This window comes from Helianthus annuus, chromosome 13 (assembly GCF_002127325.2).
Source record: "Helianthus annuus cultivar XRQ/B chromosome 13, HanXRQr2.0-SUNRISE, whole genome shotgun sequence".
NCBI classification, from domain to species: Eukaryota; Viridiplantae; Streptophyta; class Magnoliopsida; order Asterales; family Asteraceae; genus Helianthus; species Helianthus annuus.
In genome coordinates this window covers 44,538,291-44,561,690 of record NC_035445.2, presented here as the reverse complement: position 1 = coordinate 44,561,690, position 23,400 = coordinate 44,538,291, and positions in this window count along the sequence as shown.

Below are 23,400 nucleotides of genomic sequence, written 5' to 3'. Positions count from 1 at the left end.
AGCATAATTCTATATATATATATATATATATATATATATATATATATATATATATTATTAAAAAGAATAATTCGAGCGATTGACGAGCGAGCGGACCTTTGCTCATGCTTGGATTGAATTTGAATCGAACCGATCCGAGCGGCTCATTTACAAGCTGAGCGGGAATCGAACGAGCATTTTTCGAGCATTTTTCGAACGATCGTCGAGCAGTTTGGACAGCCCTATCATGAAGGTATATTAATGATCGTAATTTTTAACGTTATTAATTTGTTTTAGTTGAGTTTAAAAATTGAAATAATATTTGTTCAAACCACTGCTTGAAACTACTGTTCGGTTAAAACGGAGGTTTGAAACCATTGTTGGGTTAAAACAGTGGTTGAAACCACTGTTTAGATGTGTGTTGAAAGTGTTTGGATGTGTTGAAAGTGTGGAAGCGAAGGGTAATAAAGTGGTTTTGTGATTTGGTGGTTTCATATCAATGTAGTTCTTTCCATTTACGTTTTTTTCTATTTTTATGTAGTGAAATTGGCTGAATTTATGAAATGTTTTTAGAGCTTTATTGGAAGAACCGAGAAGAGAGGGTTTTTGAACTAAAGTATATGGGTGCATCAACACATCTCCTGGAAAGTATAAATGCAGAATGAAATCATACCGGTGGATGGTTAAAAGTAGAAAAAATGCGGATCTCACCTTAGATAGCTGGAACAATTTTGTAAAACTTGGATTTTGTATAGGCTTCTGTGTAGTTTGTTTGTTGCTTTTGTTCTATATGGGGTGTATTTGTTCTTATGTTATGGCTAATATAGCAGTTTTATATTAATTATGCAAAAGAACAATTTCATCAGCAATTCAATATTAAAGTTTTCAAATTAGAAGAAGAGGTACCACCATCTTATTTTTCAATATCATAATATTTTTATTAACCATCGAGATAGTGTTGTTAATGACATTTTTTTATAGAATGTTAGATGTATTTTGATCTTATCCACTAAAGAAAATCCGTTTGTTACACTTAACTAAGAACAAGTTTTGTTTGGTCCAAATAAGACTGCTTTTAATGAAAGTTTGTGCGAATGTCAATTCATCAAATATTTGTTCACATGATAGTTTACATAGATAAAAACTTTTATCATTATGGTTATTATAATACTAATACATACTGTATTTAACATTATTTTATAAAGATATATTTGATGCACCTCTTTTGTACACGCCTCTTTTGTTGGGATTGAACCATATCAGAGGAATAGATAATAAGAGCCAAAACTGGTTCACATCAGTGGATTCATCATAAGCAGCTGTTTGCATGTAACAACCATGTTATTATTTAGCGATTTCCGTATATAATTACAAATTAATGAGTACATGTATTTAAACATTCATGCACAAAATACGGGTATTTTGAACTTTTTACTAATCATTAGTTATTCAACATAACATAATTGAATTCGTCGTTTAAAAATTTACGACGAGGCAATGTGCGGAAGCATGCAACTCTATCGTGTTCGGTTCTTCGTTGATGCTTGATCGTCTTCCGGCATCCGAAATGTACCTACATTTCATAAAACATGAAATGATTTTAGTCATACGCGGTTTAAAGCTTGTTCAAAAGGATTCGCGAAACAAACTTAACAAGATTAACTGGGCTCTACCGTAACTTACGGTAGCCACCGTAAGTTACGGTAGCCACTGAGCAACACAGGTCTGCCGTAAGGCAGTAGAAGACCACCGTAACAGCTTTAGTTGCTACCGTAAGTTACGGTGGCTACCGTAACTTACGGTAGCTGCTGTATGTTCCTCATGCTTTGCTGTTTTGACCCGTTCATGCATAAGTCAAACAAAAACATGTTTATATGATCCTTAACTCATGAAATTCATAATTTCCATACCTCCTATCATATTAATCTCAAATCACGGGTTTCTTTCATAATAAAACCCGTTTACGCTCAAGTTCTTATTTTGACCCATTAAGAGTATTTAAGCACCTTCTAGCTTAAAATCGCTTTCGATTGCTTCTAGCATTACGTTACCACGTTTCTTATCATATAATTTCCCACCACAACTGTATTTATGGTGGGTTTACTATGGTAATCTATATAAACCGAGTTTTACCCCTCGACTCATTATTTTACGGCAAGGACTCAAATAGAGCCATTTGACTAACGTATCACATCTTTCAACTTCTATACTCGTCCTAAGTATTTAATTATGCATACTACTCTTTTCCGAACCAACCTTATGGGTCGTTCGCTCGATTTAGCTTACAAGGGCATTTTGGTCCATTTAGTCCTTTAATTGAGACAAGGGGCTTTTAAAAGCATTTTCGACCCAAAAGCCCTGTTTTAAACTATGCATTTGAATTCGAAAAGTCATTATGTTTTCAAAACACAACGATCATCATACGAATCATTCGGTTTGCTTAGTAAAGAAACCAAATGTCTTTATGACTGCATTTAACTATCAAGGAGCCTCTAATTCCTATTGAGTAGTTAATCTATATTATACATACCTGGCTCGGATCAATATATATATTGACCCGTTTCGATACCTTGCCTTAGTACCCGCTAAGTAATAGCGATGTAAGTACCCATTTGATATTTATTCCTGAAATCATACAACTCGACAAGCCATTAGTCGATATTGTCAAAAGGTGATATTTTCACCCTTTTGACCCGTTTGTTTTAATTGACCGATTATATTGGCGAGATGAAGCTCATTGCCATCTCGCCTACACGACTCGCTCCAGTTTTCATTGCGCGGTCATTTTAATTATAAATCACTTCTTAACGCTTTTTGGCCTATCAAGGCTTTCGAAATAAAGTACCTTTCAAAACCAACAGCTATTGTCAACGAGTGTCCAAATTACAATTTTACCATTATTGGTTATTATGACTTACCTTATATGGTAACCCTTAAAAGTACATGTTTCATTCGTCATAATATGATCGAATTACCGATTTAACTCATTTTTAGCCATCAGTATGGTTTCTTATCATATTTGATTTCCTTATTCCGTACGACTACACGCCAGAACACCATAACTCAATTAGGTATTAGTCTTATTCTTAATCAATACGACAAAGAATATTCCAAAATATATGACTAGTGTAAGCTATACTTACCTTACATCCGAATTATGCTTTTCCTCCATTCTTGATTTGTTTGACCCGCTTCATTTCCCAAGCCTCCACCTAGCTCGTTAGGCGTCAAACTATTTTAAATCATTTACGAGGCGGTTAAATTAGTCATAAAAATCACGACTATTCCACCTCACTTATTTTCTATGCCGAAGCTACTATTCGACTTCATGGTTAGTTAACTTAGCTTATCAAAAGTTAACTAATTTTTGATCACATGGTTTACGCAATTAAGTCGAATCAACATTATGATTAGAACCCGCTTTACCCTATCTTTCACGTAATTAGTCAAACAAGGCAATTACGCGTTTCATTCGTAAATTCAAAATATGGATATTCACTTAGGCATTTTAACAAACACCTTGTGGGCATATTCTATAAAATCAACAATCAATTTTCATAACTAGTTATTTAGCCAAGCTTAACACCAAGTAAGCATGTTCATATCAATTTTCACATTAACAAAATCTGAATTCACTTCCTAGAGCTCAAATTACACTAGAACAACAATCAAAATTCTAGTGTTTAACATATTCTTACAAAACCCACTTATCACCTTCAATGGTGATTGTGAATTAACAAGAATTAAGCAAAATTTCAACAAGTAATTGGCTAGGGTTTATCCCTAATCACTATCTCATTCTTATTTCATCCAAGCAACTATCATGCATCATGAATTTCGAGTTTTAAGTATTGTTTCAGAATTTCAATTGGAATCATTCAACGAAATTTCACATACCTTATGATCATTTCACTGAGGTGATCACTAATTTGTGTTCATGCATTGATTTGGCTCTTGATTTGGGCTTCAATTTGATCAATTTGTTGAACTAGGGTTTGGAGCCCCTTGTTCTTGCTCCTGGGCGTACGCACACACACACACACAATGTGTGTTGTGTTTTAATTTTTTAGTTTTTATAATTCAAGTATCCTTTTTGGCAACTTAGGTCCCTCTAGTTTAGTTAGTCATTAAGTAGACCATAACCCACCTATTTCTAGTAATATTCCCCTTATTAACTAGGTTAAACATTCCTAGTTAACTTAATGGGTTCGGGAAGTCATAACCCGTTTTATTTTAAGTCCCGTTATCTCGGGCCTTCTATATACTTTTGTTTTCTCAAAGTATTTATCCTCTTTTAATTAACATCAACTTTATTTATTTAAATTCTAATATTTACCACGTTAATTTTTTTACCACTAACAGTGTTTTACCCGTTATCACTATTAACGTGGTTTGATTACCAAACCCATTTTTGGGGTGTTACAAGTCTACCCCCTAAAGAGGTTTCGTCCTAGAAACCTTTTTCTTACATGATTTCGAGTTTAACTCCATGCATTTGATCTCGTTAATCAATTGAGCATTGCTCATATTTTAACTGATTGTTAGTATTATCAGAAAAGTATGGTAATATCTTTTTAGTTTTTAATCATCTACGTATCTTATCTGACATAATGCAACTTGAAATAACGTAATCTCGTTATTTCCACTAGTTTAATTAACTTAGCAATATTCATCACTTGGCTCTAATATTCGTCACTCGGCTCTAATGTGATTATACTTCACATTACACTTCTTGATCGTGATCATGTCACGTCATGCCAAATTTTACATCAACTTTCTATTTTCAGAATTATCACTTTTCGAATATATCGTCTTGCACCTATCAGTGTCAAGACTTATATTTTACATGTTTACTGTTTATACATCTATCATAACTCATTTTTTTTGTAGAAACGTTATTTCTTACCAAAACCGAAGTTTTAGTTTAGCGTCTTATCTTTAACTTTTGTCAATTATCCATACCGGAATATTGACAGTCCAAAATTTATTCCTTTTTAGTCTTTGACTTATGCGAGGATTCTCCATTTATTCCCTCGCTTTGTCTTATTAACCCGTAGGTTTTATCACTTAGTCTATGGGCTATTTTATTAGACCTTCACCTCTTTAAGGCGAGGTCCTTATAATCTATCTCTTTCTAGTCATGACTCGTGGGTCGTTTTAGTCTCGTAGACCTTTCCATTGTTTATAACCCCAAAGGTTAGGTTGATCCTGTAGATCATTCCTTACTTATGTCATTCTTAAAATACATGTTTGGTGTCAAGGCATCCTGTTTTTTGTTTAAAATCATTTATTTTCGCCTTGGTGTTTCCTTTGACCTTGACTTAGTCTAAGGCTACATTCGTTTCCTTTCGGACAAATTTTTCTGACTTTATGACTACTCACGTCATTTATGCATCGGTTTATCTTATGCTCACCATTATCCAGTTTACATACATTCGTATTTGATTATGTCCCATTACCGGGCTCATTATTCTTTTGCTTTTAACGCTACTATTATCCCGCTTGCGTTTACTCATGCCGTCCGGCATGATATTATATTCGACCCGTTCAACTTTAAAATAGTTGAACATAATTTATTCACAACTCTATTTACATTATCTTGTCATCTTTTAGTTATGACCCTAAAACCCGAGTCTTTTAACTTTCCATCCGTGTTCCCGTTTCTCGGTCTACGCATGTGTTTAATTCCTACCCATCAACCGGGTGTTTTACCGAAGTCGTTATTATTGCAACCCTCCCGGTATGCATTAAGATCTCGCTTCATCTTTATATTCCGACTTTGTCCTCGAGTTTGGCGTTTTACAAAAACGACCCATTTAGAGACATATTCGCATTTTCCGGGTTCGAGTGTAAGTACACCCCCTCCCAGTGCATTTCTTGATCATTCTACATGTTTATATTCTTCGGGTTCGAGTGTAAGTACACCCCCTCCCAATATATGTCTACATCATTTTACATTTTTCCATGTCTACATGTTTATATTCTTCGGGTTCGAGTGTAAGTACACCCCCTCCCAATACATGTCTACATCATTTTACATGTTTCCATGTCTACATGTTTATATTCTTCGGGTTCGAGTGTAAGTACACCCCCTCCCAATACATGTCTACATCATTTTACATGTTTCCATGTCTACATGTTTATATTCTTCGGGTTCGAGTGTAAGTACACCCCCTCCCAATACATGTCTACATCATTTTACATGTTTATATTCTTCGGGTTCGAGTGTAAGTACACCCCCTCCCAATACATGTCTACATCATTTTACATGTTTCTTTTTCCCTTCTCTCGGGCTCATTATACAAATATAATACGCTTCCGTCACTCGGCTGTGCGTTTACATTATGATCAAATATTTTGCTTATCTGATTCATTTGGGTACTTTTTAAATTGTCCCACTCACCCCATCCTTACTACATCGGGTGTAAGCGTGTCCATCATAAAAAGTTCATGATACCACATGCTCACCACTTACTTGGCCAGAGTAAGCGATCAACACCTGGTATACATGACCTTTTTATAATTTTCACATTACACCCCATGTAAGTAATGCCTCTATTTGTTTCTCTTGGAAACAATATCCCGGATAGGTTTTCTATTCGGGTTTTTCCAAGTTTTCAATCTACATACGCAACTTTTAATCTCTACGTATTTGTTGCATATTACTATTTGTGTAATTAAATTTAAAATGTGCACCTGGGAATGCTTGCCCTGACAGGCTTCTCTTTCCATTAGCCTTGTTCGCGATCGTTACGCGATTTAGGTCCTTGGTGAGCATGTTCTACTTGTCGTACTTTGGACCGTTCCTCCGTCAAGTCTGCAATTTGTTAGACTCCCGCTATCTTTAGATGCGAGTGTCCTTCAACTGAAACATTTACAAGAGTTAATAATATCAACTTCAATAATCACCCGTATTATAATACAAGGCCTTTTCTACTATACGCGTCAACGCGCGTATTTTCGTCAACTATATCAATCATTTTAATTAGGGTAACATGTATTACACGATAACCCTATGTGTTGTTTACAACACTTTAACACGCTAAACCATTAACATGCATGTACTTACCGGATTTGCGATCAAGCCTCGAACCAAACACCAATCTTTATCAAGAGCATAAGGTTTAAGTCCAAGCATGGTTTTCCTCACCATACTTGAATCTCTTAAACCAGGGCTCTGATACCAACTTGTAACAACCATGTTATTATTTAGCGATTTCCGTATATAATTACAAATTAATGAGTACATGTATTTAAACATTCATGCACAAAATACGGGTATTTTGAACTTTTTACTAATCATTAGTTATTCAACATAACATAATTGAATTCGTCGTTTAAAAATTTACGACGAGGCAATGTGCGGAAGCATGCAACTCTATCGTGTTCGGTTCTTCATTGATGCTTGATCGTCTTACGGCATCCGAAATGTACCTACATTTCATAAAACATGAAATGATTTTAGTCATACGCGGTTTAAAGCTTGTTCAAAAGGATTCGCGAAACAAACTTAACAAGATTAACTGGGCTCTACCGTAACTTACGGTAGCCACCGTAAGTTACGGTAGCCACTGAGCAACACAGGTCTGCCGTAAGGCAGTAGAAGACCACCGTAACAGCTTTAGTTGCTACCGTAAGTTACGGTGGCTACCGTAACTTACGGTAGCTGCTGTATGTTCCTCATGCTTTGCTGTTTTGACCCGTTCATGCATAAGTCAAACAAAAACATGTTTATATGATCCTTAACTCATGAAATTCATAATTTCCATACCTCCTATCATATTAATCTCAAATCACGGGTTTCTTTCATAATAAAACCCGTTTACGCTCAAGTTCTTATTTTGACCCATTAAGAGTATTTAAGCACCTTCTAGCTTAAAATCGCTTTCGATTGCTTCTAGCATTACGTTACCACGTTTCTTATCATATAATTTCCCACCACAACTGTATTTATGGTGGGTTTACTATGGTAATCTATATAAACCGAGTTTTACCCCTCGACTCATTATTTTACGGCAAGGACTCAAATAGAGCCATTTGACTAACGTATCACATCTTTCAACTTCTATACTCGTCCTAAGTATTTAATTATGCATACTACTCTTTTCCGAACCAACCTTATGGGTCGTTCGCTCGATTTAGCTTACAAGGGCATTTTGGTCCATTTAGTCCTTTAATTGAGACAAGGGGCTTTTAAAAGCATTTTCGACCCAAAAGCCCTGTTTTAAACTATGCATTTGAATTCGAAAAGTCATTATGTTTTCAAAACACAACGATCATCATACGAATCATTCGGTTTGCTTAGTAAAGAAACCAAATGTCTTTATGACTGCATTTAACTATCAAGGAGCCTCTAATTCCTATTGAGTAGTTAATCTATATTATACATACCTGGCTCGGATCAATATATATATTGACCCGTTTCGATACCTTGCCTTAGTACCCGCTAAGTAATAGCGATGTAAGTATCCATTTGATATTTATTCCTGAAATCATACAACTCGACAAGCCATTAGTCGATATTGTCAAAAGGTGATATTTTCACCCTTTTGACCCGTTTGTTTTAATTGACCGATTATATTGGCGAGATGAAGCTCATTGCCATCTCGCCTACACGACTCGCTCCAGTTTTCATTGCGCGGTCATTTTAATTATAAATCACTTCTTAACGCTTTTTGGCCTATCAAGGCTATCGAAATAAAGTACCTTTCAAAACCAACAGCTATTGTCAACGAGTGACCAAATTACAATTTTACCATTATTGGTTATTATGACTTACCTTATATGGTAACCCTTAAAAGTACATGTTTCATTCGTCATAATATGATCGAATTACCGATTTAACTCATTTTTAGCCATCAGTATGGTTTCTTATCATATTTGATTTCCTTATTCCGTACGACTACACGCCAGAACACCATAACTCAATTAGGTATTAGTCTTATTCTTAATCAATACGACAAAGAATATTCCAAAATATATGACTAGTGTAAGCTATACTTACCTTACATCCGAATTATGCTTTTCCTCCATTCTTGATTTGTTTGACCCGCTTCCTTTCCCAAGCCTCCACCTATCTCGTTAGGCGTCAAACTATTTTAAATCATTTACGAGGCGGTTAAATTAGTCATAAAAATCACGACTATTCCACCTCACTTATTTTCTATGCCGAAGCTACTATTCGACTTCATGGTTAGTTAACTTAGCTTATCAAAAGTTAACTAATTTTTGATCACATGGTTTACGCAATTAATTCGAATCAACATTATGATTAGAACCCGCTTTACCCCATCTTTCACGTAATTAGTCAAACAAGGCAATTACGCGTTTCATTCGTAAATTCAAAATATGGATATTCACTTAGGCATTTTAACAAACACCTTGTGGGCATATTCTATAAAATCAACAATCAATTTTCATAACTAGTTATTTAGCCAAGCTTAACACCAAGTAAGCATGTTCATATCAATTTTCACATTAACAAAATCTGAATTCACTTCCTAGAGCTCAAATTACACTACAACAACAATCAAAATTCTAGTGTTTAACATATTCTTACAAAACCCACTTATCACCTTCAATGGTGATTGTGAATTAACAAGAATTAAGCAAAATTTCAACAAGTAATTGGCTAGGGTTTATCCCTAATCACTATCTCATTCTTATTTCATCCAAGCAACTATCATGCATCATGAATTTCGAGTTTCAAGTATTGATTCAGAATTTCAATTGGAATCATTCAACGAAATTTCACATACCTTATGATCATTTCACTGAGGTGATCACTAATTTGTGTTCATGCATTGATTTGGCTCTTGATTTGGGCTTCAATTTGATCAATTTGTTGAACTAGGGTTTGGAGCCCCTTGTTCTTGCTCCTGGGCGTACGCACGCACACACACACAATGTGTGTTGTGTTTTAATTTTTTAGTTTTTATAATTCAAGTCTCCTTTTTGGCAACTTAGGTCCCTCTAGTTTAGTTAGTCATTAAGTAGACTATAACCCACCTATTTCTAGTAATATTCCCCTTATTAACTAGGTTAAACATTCCTAGTTAACTTAATAGGTTCGGGAAGTCATAACCCGTTTTATTTTAAGTCCTGTTATCTCGGGCCTTCTATATACTTTTGTTTTCTCAAAGTATTTATCCTCTTTTAATTAACATCAAGTTTATTTATTTAAATTCTAATATTTACCACGTTAATTTTTTTTACCACTAACGGTGTTTTACCCGTTATCACTATTAACGTGGTTTGATTACCAAACCCATTTTTGGGGTGTTACATTGCATTAGACTATCCCCTTGAAAGTGGTTATAACATCTGATGGCCCTTATCCATTATTTGTATACTACAACTACTGTCCATTAAGTACTGATTGTGTACAACAACTGCTGAAGACAAGGTGCTGCTACTTAGTGCTGCTAAAGAGCAAAGCCCTGCTTGGAATGAAGCAGTGGAATGTAAAAACTGCTGACAAATTAATACGATTAAAATATGAAGTATTAAGAAAGTAGCAATTACATACAAAAAAGAAAACTAATCAGATAAGTCTAACTCTAATAACAAGAATCAAGAAACTTTAACTTCAACTCCATGGAGCGCTGAACCTCTCGATGTATCCCATTGATCTTTCTCATGAACTCCAGGTCTCTTTCTCCACATTCTATATTACTCGCAACACACAGGTCACGAACGGAAGTAGTCGGCATCACCCTCAAGTCCCTCGAAACCTGGTCTCTTGTCAGCAGACCAACTTCCAGACCGTTAAAACACCTCTTCAACTCTTGAAGAGTATACCTATCAGCCAAAACTTGGTCTTCGATTTGTTTAATAAAATGTTGCTTGAAATCGTCAGATTTTGCAGAAGTATATGACTCCATTTTAGTATATTTATAAGAATTAAGGCAAAATAATAATAGTTGCTCTTCTGTTTCACTGAATGAATCTGTTTTGATGAAAAAACTTTTTATTAGCAATGCTATTATATAGAATATATGTAAACAGGCCAAAGGTCAGATTTAAATGCAATCATTAAATAAACATTTATACTTAAAAACCATGTACATTTAATGATTTAACAGTAAAAAACGTGTATATGGCAGATGCCTGTTCAGTCACCCTATCAAACATTTTAATGCAAAACCTTTGAAAATGAGTTTTCATGGGAAAACAAGTAAAATTAAATATCTAGAAAACCAAAGAACAAAATTGAAACCTTCAAAAAAAGGTTATCATAATTAGGAGACGTCTCTTCAGTTATCCTATCAAACATTTTAAACACTATAAAGGATCATTATTAGTTTACTTGAAAACATCAACACTTCAATTTAAAAAAAAACGTTCATCCTAAAGCAAACCGTCCAAAAACACTCACATTCTTCCTAAATGGCAAGGAAAACCTTCTACCACTGGTCGGATACTATTGATCTTAAAATCGAATTTTCAACATGGTCACTTCAAGAACAGAGAAACGCTGAAGAACTCAACAAAAAAGTTGGTATGGTTAGTGATAAATATTATAAGAAAACCTGGAGTAGCATTGCACTACTAGATGAAGTTGCCTCTTCTACTCCAACAGAATTTAAAGAAAAAGCGGAAGAGTTTATCACAAATTTGCTGAAACAGGATCAGAAGACCTGTGATATGCTAGCTGATCTGCAAATTAAAACAAAAAATGAAATTGGATGGAAGAAGGCGAGAGAACGAGATATTCTAGGAAGTGTTAATTGTAATGTTTAATTTTTAATTTTTGTTATTTTTCAAAATCATAATTTTGTAATACTATGGTTTATTATTGAATGAATGAAGAAAATTCAAACTTTGATAAGTTTTACAGTACTGAAAAATAATCTAAAGATTATTGGGATTGAACCCTATTAGAGGAACAGATAATTAAAGCCAAAACTGGTTCACAACAGTGGATTTATCATAAGCAGTAGTTTACACCAGGCTTTCCCCTTGAAAGTGTTTATAACATCTGATGTCCTCTATCCACTGTCTCTATACAACAGTTGCTGTCCTTCAAACTGCTGATGAAGTCCTGAAGACTGTTAAGGATTAAACACTGGTGGTTCAATCTACTGATGCTATCTAAGTACTGCTATTGATTAAAGTACTGCCCACTTAAGGACTGATCAACTTTGAAGAAACCACTGGGTGTCAAACATCAGTGCTTGACATGCAACAATGGAAGGAAAAAGCAGTAGTTTAGTTTGTCACTTATATTGTATAGAATCAGTGGTTAAGGTTAGCAGTGTTTGAAACCACTGTTCGGTTAAAATAGTGTTGTTAATGATATTTTTTGGCGCTGTCGTGGAAACCTTCTCAGGTGGATTTGATAACTTGTGCCTAAATTCAGTAACTGTATGGTGTATAGAGTTTTCTTATTACTATTAATCATTCATCATAAGCAGTAGTTTACACCAGGCTTTCCCCTTGAAAGTGTTTATAACATCTGATGTCCTCTATCCACTGTCTCTATACAACAGTTGTTGTCCTTCAAACTGCTGATGAAGCCCTGAAGACTGTTAAGGATTAAACACTGCTGGTTCAATCTACTGATGCTATATAAGTACTGCTGTTGATTAAAGTAGTGCCTACTCAAGGACTGATCAACTTTGAGGAAACCACTGAATGTCAAACATCAGTGCTTGACATGCAACAATGGAAGGAAGAAGCAGTAGTTTAGTTTGTCACTGTTCGGTTAAAATAGTGTTGTTAATGATATGTTTTGAAACCATTTTTGGGTTAACACTGTTTGAAACTACTGTTGATTTAAGGACGGTGTTTGAAACCAATGTTTTAAGCCAAAAGTGTTTTCAAAATAGTTATTTAACAACAGTAAGTATAATTCACCAATCTATCATTGTTTGTATCTTCAATGGTCACACAACTTGAATCGTCAAATCATAACATTGAGAGCAGCCCATTAACAAATATTACAAACTGTATTCTCTATAGAGTTTTCTTATAACTATTAATCATTCATTGAATGTTGATTTATCTATTGTAACTGATGAAAGGAGGACATCTTCCAGAAGAGTTGCTTATTGCAGAAAAAGTTGATCCAGTTGGTTCTCTCATATCATTCACATAACGTGATATTTAAGGAGAGTTGTTGATGAAAGTTGTATTGGCATTGTTAATATTTTTTATAACAAATTATTAAAGCCTAAATTGTATATTAAATGTAAAGTTTTAATACATACAATACAGAGACAAAACGTCATACCAACTTCGTAGACTTGACGGAACTTACAGACTAGATAACAAAAGACTGTAACATACAATACAGATACAAAACGTCATACCACCACAAGCAATTGTGGATCTTTACTTACGGTGCACTTCGGAATGTAGCAGATATGAATGAATATAACCCTAGTGTAGCTAATTACATATCTGCCACTTGGGTTATATTCATTCATATGAATGAATATAACGCCAGTGTAGCTCTTAGATTTTCCTTGAAATTCCAGAGCTCGCTAATTACATATCTACCACTGGGGTTGTATTCATTCATATGCAATTGATCATTTTGATCAATCACTTCCTTATGTGCACCGTACTATCTTCTAGGAGGTTGTCAAGTGTTCTCGCCTTCGTAGTTGGTGTTTTGCGTATCTTTACATCCACAGCCATTCTATACAAAATTTTCACAAAAAAACATCACAAACAAGCCTGAACAAAGCAAAACAAATCAACCCTTTGTTTTTCAAAGCAAAACAAACAAACATAACAAAGCAGAACAAAAACAAAACAAACAGAACAGAACAAAACAGAACCAAAACAGAACAAAAACAGAACAAACAAACCTGAAAAACTGAAACCAAAATACCCAAATCAACCCATTCACAAATAAGTGATTATCATCATCATACGGCATTCAGATTATCAAAGAACTGATTATCAAAAACTGATTATCAAAGAACTGATTACAAAAAACTGATTATCAAAAACTGATTCACAAATATAATGATTTTTTGTCTCAAAACTCTCCGAATGAGACTTTGATGGCTGTCATTCAGCATGCGAGGATTAGGAAGTGGCAGGGTAATTTATATTTGACTGGTTTATTTCGTTTAGTTTTCCCAATCTCCGTTTTGTTACATTTTTTAAGAACATTTTTTTATTTCTGAATACATCCGGACATCCAAAAACTGAAACCTAAATACCCAAATCAACCCTCTGTTTTTTCAAAAAAACATTCACAAAAAACTGATTATCATCATCATCATGCGGCATTCAGATTATCATTATCAAAAACTGAAACAAAATACCCAAATCAACCCTCTGTTTTTTACAAAAAACATCACAAATATCAAAAATATATATAGATAAGATGATGATTCAAACCTTTGTTTTCAAGATGAAGATGGATGAAGATGATGAAGCTGGATGAAGATGATGAAGATCTGTGTTGACTGTTGAGAGTTGAGAGAGATATTTGAAGATTTTTGGAGAAGTGTGATGATTTTAATGATCAGTGATGATGTTAGTCATTTCATACAACTTATAACAATCAAGTTGCATTTTTGGAGAAGTGTGATGATGACAAGGAGATTAAACTAAAAAATAATTATCCATAAGGAATTAAGCTAAATAATATTTAGTAGGAGGATTATATATAAATTAATTAGAAAAGATTAAACTAAAATAATACTTATCTATAAAACATGGTGTAATATAGTATAAATAGAACAAAAGACCAAAATTTAAATGGTATATTATAATCTGATGTAAATCTGCCTATGTTACGGGTATTAAGGGATAAGGGTATTAAGGAATATTAAGGGATAAGGGTATTAAGGACATTTCATACATGTCTTTAACAAATCTAATCCATATTTGATAGAAGGGTTTTAACGGGCCTACAAAATCTAATCCATTAGTAAGCTTAATTGGATCAAATATAAGGGGCTTTATTGAACTGTTTAATAACATTTGGTTATTTGAATTAGGTCAGGCTTTAATTATTAGACAATATAAAATTAGGTCATGCTTTCAGTTTAGACAAGAAATTTTGAGTTAGTTAGCTAATTTCTATATCAAACATGAACTAAACACAAACAATTTAAATGATGTATCATATTCTATTTCGATGGTTATTAAAACTACCCGTGTGGTCACACATACTGTCTTCAACATTACTTTATAAAGATATAGAAATAAAGACCAAACTTTAAATGATATATTATAATCTGTTTTTTAGTATTTGATTTCGATCATTACTAAACCTACCCGTGTGGTTACACGGTACTACACCTAGTACTTATCTTATATTAATTAAATAAATAAATAATAAATTAATATTAAATCTTATCATACTTTAATAAAATATTATCGTCAAATCTAATTTAATATATTTTTAAAATAAATATCTCTCTCTCCTAGTTATCTTATATTAAATATATAAATAATAAATTAATATTAAATGTTATCCTAATTTATTAAAAATATAACTTTTTTTATTATTTGGTATACAAAATTATATTTATTCAACTCGTGTAAAACGCGAGGTTTTTAAAAATTTAATTTTTATTATTTACTATACAAAGTTACATTTATATAACCCGTGTAATACACGAAGTTTTTAAAGATATAACTTTTTTATCATTTGCTATGTAAAATTAGATTTATTCAACACGTTATATAATTTTTTTTATTATTTGGTAGATTTTTCAACCCGACTATATACGGGTTTTTTAAAGATACGACGTTTTTAGTATTTAATATACAAAATTACATTTATTTAATCTGTGTAATACACATAGTTTTTAAAGATATAACTATTTTTTAGATCTATTCAACACGTGTAATATACGGGGTTTTTAAGGATGTAATGTTTTTTTATCATTTGGTAGATTTATTCAACCCGATTATACACGGTTTTTTTTTTAAAGATATGACGTTTTTAGTATTTAGTATACAAAATTACATTTATTTAATCTGTGTAATACACATGGTTTTTAAAGATATAAATTCTTTTATTATTTGATATATAAAATTACATTTATTTAACCCGTACAATATGCGAGTTTCATAAATATATAACTTTTTTATTATTTAATATATAAAATTACATTTATTTAACCCGTGTAATACACGGGGTTCTAACCTAGTTAATTTATATCCAAATCGAAATGCATAATTTTCCATTGAGATTTAAGACTAAACGAGTTAGAAAATAAATTGGAGATCGTAAAAGGAAAAGACCTAAATCTCATGCTTCTATTTCTTGAGACCACGTGTAGTGGTACACATGAATAATCTATTCATCCATGGACATTTTGTGACACGTGTCATCTCAGTAAGCAAAGAGGCATTATAGGACGTTTTTTTTTTCACAAATGGGCGTAGTGGAATAATGCCCAATAATGTCCCATCAATGATTACCCAATTATTATTTTCTTGTTTTTTTTAACTTAAAACTAATGATATTTGATTTGAAATAATCTTATTGGCAAAACAATTTGAAGAAAGACGTTGATAAAAGCACACCTTGGAGGATTTTTTTGAAAAAAAACGCTTCTTGGGGCGGTCCTTGGGTGTTATGGGGCGTTTTTTTTTTTTGGGGGGGGGGACGCCCAAAAACCCCTATTACGGATGGTATGACTGGTTTTCTAAATACCATATTATTTTATTTTATTTTTTAAAGGCAAATTTGGATCACTGATGGACAATTGGATTGTCATCATGCCATCAACGAAACCACCGATCATATCCATCTCCACTAAGATGTAATGTCATCAAGGAAACCCAATAAATCTGAGAAAAACTCCTTGTATAAATCAAACACAGGACCTAATGATCACTAAGTCCTATCACACCTCCAAGATATATAAAATAATTGGAACTAACATGTAATATTAGTATCCATACTTTCTCGACTAACAAAAAAAACAATAATACATTAAATTATGGAAGTATCAACACTATTTAAGGTAGTAGGGGTAATGCAGTCAACAAATGGTTGCATCTGTCACCGTCACTAAGATAATCTTGATGTAAAAGGTAAATTGGCATGAAAGAGTGTACGGAGTGGAGTGCAGGGAAGGTGGGCGGTGACCGTTCATCGCGCGGTAGAACCGCCTCCAACCCTAGAAATGATACGGTAAACCTTGAAACCCAGGGAGGATTCACCGTATGCGAGGTTTGTTTTTTTTTGTTTTGTTTTGTTTTTTTTTTTTTTTGACCGTTGGACATCGTTTGAGTGGAGAGAGGAGTACCTTTTATGTTTGAGTGTAAGTGGAAAGAAAGTTGACATGACAGAGTATAATTGGCTAAGATACCCCACTCGAATTCGATGGAGTGATCCTTACACCCTAAAGTTGCATGTGAAACTTATAGTTAGGGTTTTAATACATTGAAAAAATAGAAGCAAATTTGTATTGAAGTTGACAAATAAAGTGTAGAGAAAAATGCAATTTGCGTCCCTGTGGTATGTGTGAAACATTAACCTGAGCCCCTAAATTCATTTTTTTGGTTTTTTGAGCCCCTGAGCTTATGAATTCATAACAGTTTGAGTCCCTCCGTCACACTTCCGTCTGTTTGACTGTTTGAGCTAGGGGTAAGACCGTCTTTTGGCATATATTCATAACACTTTGCGTCCCTGTGGTATGGATGAAACATCAACTTGAGCCCCTAAATTCTTTTTTTTGCTTGTTTGGCATTATTTATATGTTTAACATTATTTAAGGATCCTTCTATCATTTATTATATGTATTTTTATGATTATATATATGAAAAACCAAATTGTTTATGTATAATAACTAATTTACATATGTGTAAAGTAAATAATACATATCTAAATTATATAATAAAAGAAACTAATAAGTGGACACATGTCATTTATTGGAGCTATCTATTTTTTAGTTTTCTCATCTCTATCTCCTACTTAATTATAATAATATTAATAAAAAGATAATTATAAAATAAAATAGAATTTAATATAAATTTAAACAATTCGTATAGGAGATAATATAGTCTTTCGAAATATTTATTAGATTTCAAAATTATTTATCTTGAAATTAACAAAAGACATACACTAAATATAAATTAATATAATGTAAAGAGTTAAATGTCATTTTAATCCTTGTGGTTTAGGCAATTTTGTTGGTTTAGTCCAAAGGTTTTATAATACACAGGGTTTATAAAGACATAACAAGATATAGCTTTTTATTGATTGGTATATAAAATTACAGGGTTTATAAAGATATAACAAGATATAGCTTTTTAATATATAAAATTAAATTTACTCAACTCATACAAATTTTTTTAACAAAATTGTTTGGCTTTTATCATTATTTTAATAATTTTTTTACTGGAAACTAAAGTATCTCCAAGATAAATTCTTTTTTTTTAATTTTGAAATGCATGTATTTAATACCGTTTATTGTTTAACTGTTTACACACCCTTTAATTAGTCTTACAATACATTGGATAAAATAAAAAGAAAGTAAAACATTTGTAAGTCTTGTATCAAGTATCAAATGAAATAGACATACTTTGAGACATAGTTATTAGACATACATATGACTACTTTTTTTAACATGTTTTTTTTATAAATTCAAAATTAGTTGGTGTAAAAGAATTGCAGTACTAATGTAGCATATATAAAATGGAATATTTGTTATATATTCCATTTATATGATACAAAATGAAACCATTTAATTATTAGATTGCATTTATTTAAAGAGTAGTTAATTGAATTGTTAAATTAATGATTTCTTAACAAGTATATAAGTTTATATTAATTATACAATTGAACTGTTTGAAAAATGAATGCAATTAATATAAACGTAGAAATAAAATTATTTATAAAATTGAATAATGTTTTATATATTCCATTTATGTGATCCATAATGAAACCATTTAATTATTAGATTGCATTTATTTAAAAAAGAGTTAATTTGAATTATTAAATCAATGATTTCTTAACAAAAAAGCAAGAAAAAAATTTAGGGGCTCAGGTTGATGTTTCACTCATACCACAGGGATGCAAAGTGTTATGAACATATGCCAAAAGACGATCTTACCCCTGGCTCAAACAGTCAAACAGACGGAAGTGTGACGGAGGGACTCAAAGTGTTATGAATTCATAAGCTCAGGGGCTCAAAAAACTAAAAAATGAATTTAGGGGCTCAGGTTGATGTTTCACACAAACAACAGGGACGCAAATTGCATTTTTCTCTAAAGTGTATATGTGATCTTTACCGAAACACACTCATCCAAAATATAACGTATTTGTTTATATAACAAACTAGCTTACAACCCCGTGTATTACACGGGTTAAATGACGAAAAAAATATAAATTATAAACTTGTATATAATCCTTATTAATGAAATGACTTATTTAGATAAAATAGTAAAACAAAAGAACCGTTAATTTTCGCTATTCTAAATAATCTTCTAAGTTTTCACTTCTCTTTTGAAATAATACAATCCATTTTATTATGTCTTAAAAAGAAGTAACACTAAAAAATAAAAAAATAATGATCATAAAATCGTAAGTATTTTTAAAAATAATTATAAGTTATGAGGTTATGGTAAATGAATTGTAATTAAATTCTACTATGTATATAAATGATATAATAAATACTTTGATATAAATACTATTTTTAGATATATGGATCATGAGACAAGATACGAATATTATCATTGTATAGAAAATATTACATATTAAAAAAACCATACTAAAAATAAAGTATACGTTTAAAAAAATAGGACTAAAGTTTTTAAACTATAAACTTGAGCGTCTACAACAACTTTTTAATTAGCAGTTGACATTTAAATATTCAAAATAAAATTTTTATAATATTATATAATGTATTTATTTAGCATGATGATAATGTCTTTAGTTGCGTAATATGATTGAAATTAAGTTTAATATTTAAAACTCAATTTTATTAGGAAGTTGGACCATTTTTTAAGATGAAAACATATTGATAGTAACATAAATTTAGAATTGGAAGAAAATATTGAACATGTGTATTACACGGCTTAAGTAAATATAATGTTATATACTTAATAGCAAAAAAAAAATATGTCTTTTAAAAACCATTTACTGTTCGCTTTAAAGATACTTTGGTACTCTATTTAGATAATCCGCTTGTAATTTTAGTCTTCTAAGTTATATACTATAAATACTTGTACATGTGATTTGATACTATATTAGTAATTATTGTTTATATCCAAACAATATATTTTATCTTAACAAATATATATGGTTAGGGTAAAATGAAAATTTATACAAGTTGTGAGAACTTAGAGAACACGGCCTCACAAAAGGTTTTTTGAATTTTTTACAGGGGGTGTGAATGAACGGTTAGAGACTCAGAATGTTAAACTTTTTGATTTTGAATTCAAGTGGTTAAAACCACTAAAACATAGGGACTCAAAAAGTAATTTACTATTAATTAAATTTGAAATTATACGTTTGATTTCTAACTATATTAAATAATAGAGAGAATTGCATATTTCCCCCTCTTTTGCTTCTTAATTGCATATTTACCCAAATCACAAATTTAAATTGCATATTTCCCCTTTTAAATAAAATGACTAAATTACCCCCTTTCAATATTAAAAGATCTTTTACCAGCTACACAAAAGAAGGGGTTATCAAATTGCTCTGCAAAAGAACGACTCTCCGGTTCCTCCTTCCCCGGCGGTTCAAACGACCTCGGATACCAAGGTTTCAGATTGCGATTATCAGTTTGGTTCAAACGATGGTCATTGTTTGGTTCAACATAGAATTGATAGATGTTTATGTTTATATTTATTTTCAATTTTTTGTGTTTATGGAAGATTATCAGGTTGTATTCTTATGGCAATGAAGTATATAACACGATGAAGGCTGCAATTTTCGAGTGGGTTAGCTATCAGATACCACTTTGTATTCTTTTTCTCTTCTTATCAGACTGGTGCCATTTTCATATAAAAGTCATTAATTGTAGACAATGATTATGATTATAAACTATAAATAAGCAACATGGATATGCATATGGTAGTTGTACCATTCGTTTTGGGAGTTTTTCAAAAAAAAAAAAAAAAAGATTTTTCCTTTTTAACTCTAAAGTTTAAATCTTTGACAATTAAGTTTAATAAATGATTTTTACTTTTAACCCAAAGTTTTTCATCATTTGCAATTTAACCCCAACACTATTTAACTTTCAACTTTGATTCCTTGTAGTTTTCATCTTTTGCAAGTTTTCCGTTTAACGTTTCGTTCTAAATTTTTCGAGTTAACATGCCGCAACGTGTGTGTGGCAGCGCGTCTATTTTCCCCCGTTTCATCTATTTTTTCCCGTTTGACAGGCCTCTCGCAGCGTGTCTATTTTCCCCCTTTTGATAAGTCTGTCGCAACGCACGAGACAGGGATCAACTTAGTTATTCTTTTCTATGTTTTACACACGGGTTCACGGTCATGTAAGAAACATTTGACATTCGTCTAATATGATATATAACTAATGAATCCTTGCCGCATTTCGACGGGTGGTAACTCTAGTTTTCTTAAAATTTGAAAGCAAAGTAATAAGTTTTTAATATTCAAAATATGTTTACGTTTTATTACAATACAGTAGAAGTTTGAATATCACATTATACTATTAAAAAAATTGTGAACAAAACACAAAAACTATTAAAAAAATAGTAATTATATAATTTTTTTAAGTTTTAGTAAATTAAGGGTAAAATAGTTAATATATAATTTATTTTTAATAAAATAAATCAAAATGAGCAAATTTGCAATTTTATTAGTTAAGAAAGGGGATATATGCAATTACATTTTTTAGTTGGGTAAATATGCAATTAAAGAGTTTTTTAAGGGGAGATATGCAATTGCCCCATAATAGTATTATACTTATTAAATTATTTGATACATTTATATTTGTTATAGATAATTATTAATTAAATTTGAATTTATACATTTATATCTCTAACTATATTAATTAATATTATATTATATTTTGTGTATAAAAATTAATATGTAATACTATTATTAAAAGGGAGGAGGCACCAGAGAGTGACATGTGTACAAAAAGATTTTTATTTATTAGTATAGGAAGATTTATAAAGATTTTTTACACACTCATTCAAAATATAACGTGTTTTTTTATATAACAATTTATAAAGATTTTTTTATCATAGTGTTGGGTTACAAGAACAAGCATGACCATTTTATTAATTACTCTTTAGTGTTTCTACGTAAAAGTTTATTTTCCAAAAAAGGGTGCAAATGTGAATATCAATAGCAATTTTTCAAATGAGGGATGCTACCATACACTTTAACAATAATTTGTTTAGTTTAAAGCTAATTACATACATGGGACCATGTGGTTTTCTTTAAATCACAATTTTGAAGTCTACGTGTTTAAAGTTGTAAGTTTGGGTTATTTGGCTTCAATCTTATAACATGTTTAGGTCTAAGATTAACCGTCATTACAAACAATTTGTAAAATTTTATGTAAAAGGACTATTTTACCCTTACATGGACAATTTATGTAATAAACTTTATTCCGAGCTACTTTTGTAAATTAATAGAATTTAAATAAAAAAAACAATCCCCCTTCCCCGACCTTTTTTGACTATATGTTATTTCTATCTTCCGGTAGTTATTTTTCCTGCAATTTTTATGTACTTTAGACAATCATGTTTCTTTTCCCCAAAACCTCAAACAAAGTAATCACCGTGGGTACCACATGCTATCACCTCAAATGAAGCAATCACCATATAGATCGCTACCATACTTACATCAAAATTTATCTAGAACACTAATTATATAACACTAATTATATGTTATGCTAACATGTATGGACTATGTCAAACGTAAAATAAACAATAAGTTAGTAACCACTATAGCTTCTTGTGTAATCATGAACCATTCCCCACATTTTAAAACCCATCGTCATTTGTAGATTTTTTACTGCCGCAATCGTGCCCATTGAAGAGGAATTTATTAGTGCATTTTGGTATGTCTCGCTGTTCGAATAGGTTATAGGTTGGACTGGTTGTGTGCTAAATAGTGAGATTGAGGGCAAATGATTAGGCAATTGTTTGGGGATGTAAACAATTAGGCCAATGGTAAGTGATTAGGCTAATTGTTTAGCAATCACTATATAAACCCAATCATTTGCATTTTCTTACAACCTTTATGGTAAATTTTGAGAGTCAGATCTTTGAGAGTGTGTGAGCAATTGAGAGTATGACTGTGCGTGTTTGACAACAGTGATGTAAACTATTTCGATATTAATGAATCTATGTCGGTTCATTCACGTTTATTACCGAATTAGTTTATCTATCTCAAACATACAATTTCTATCAAATTCAACCAAATTGTTGAATATGTGTCGGTTCATTCATGTTTTTTTTTTAATTTCATAAATAGTCCTTGAATATAGGGCTGTTCACAAAGCTCGTGAC